The sequence below is a fragment of the Sinocyclocheilus grahami genome, unplaced genomic scaffold, assembly GCF_001515645.1.
Source record: "Sinocyclocheilus grahami isolate Dianchi unplaced genomic scaffold, SAMN03320097.WGS_v1.1 scaffold633.1, whole genome shotgun sequence".
Lineage (NCBI taxonomy): Eukaryota > Metazoa > Chordata > Actinopteri > Cypriniformes > Cyprinidae > Sinocyclocheilus > Sinocyclocheilus grahami.
This window is the reverse complement of record NW_015505812.1, coordinates 529,439-530,301: the sequence shown is the minus strand read 5'-3', so window position 1 is coordinate 530,301 and position 863 is coordinate 529,439. Positions and strand designations below refer to the sequence as shown.

The 863-nt window shown below is 40.9% G+C and overlaps 1 protein-coding gene across 1 annotated transcript in view; it reads right to left on the bottom strand.

Annotated features, from left to right (window-relative positions):
* Window positions 1–863, bottom strand: part of LOC107558163 (zinc finger protein GLI1-like) — an 83,919-nt gene that overhangs the window by 54,170 nt on the left and 28,886 nt on the right. The window lies entirely within an intron of this gene.

The window sequence follows — 863 nt, the reverse complement described above, 5'->3', positions numbered from 1 at the left end:
GTCAGAATAACTGCAGTAATATCTCCAGATGCACACTTACTGGACTGAAGCAGCTCAGCTTTACTTGATTCTCCATCAATCATGTTTTAGAGTCTCAAATCTGATCCTCAGGATCTTTTGAGGAGCGTTTGTTTCCAGAAGCTTTACTTTCACTGTTCCTCAGCGGAGGAATGATCTTCACAAGCCTCCAGAACATCTCACATCTTCTGAGGAGCCTTTATTTCTTCAGCTCTCAATCACTGCATTATATGTTTGGAGCATTTCAATCTCATCTCACTGAGACAGATTATTGGAGATATAGAGCGACGACTAATATTTAGATCATTTAATGTCAAAATAACCCAGCGTGTGTTCTGTCTAATATTTACCCAGCGCTGGGTTATTTGGATTATTTGGGTATTAAATTATTTCAATCGCGTTATTTTTTCATAACTAATTAATTAAGTTGACGCGTTAAACTGCTAAAATATTTAGCATTTTTTCTGACTATTATTTCAAATATCTGGCTTTACAGGGTTAATTTCTGAAAGAGTTCCCAAGGAAAGGATGATCTCTATGATGTGTTTCACTCCGTTAGGAGCTGGAAAACTCAGCTCAGCGGCTTGTGTGTCGGCTGCGGTGGATCTGAGGTCAGACGTGACGCTTTGATCTGTATTAAACCGGTGTACTGAACCTGGCACACCCAGAACCAGCTCGACACACGTGCAAGAAGCAGCTGGACTCAAAACACAAAACTCAGCATTAACAGAGAGCCAGAGATGTGAGACACACTCACACACACACACACACACTCACACAGGTTTGTTTTTGTGAAAAGTGGGGACTCTCCATAGGCGTAATGGTTTTTATACTGTACAGACCGT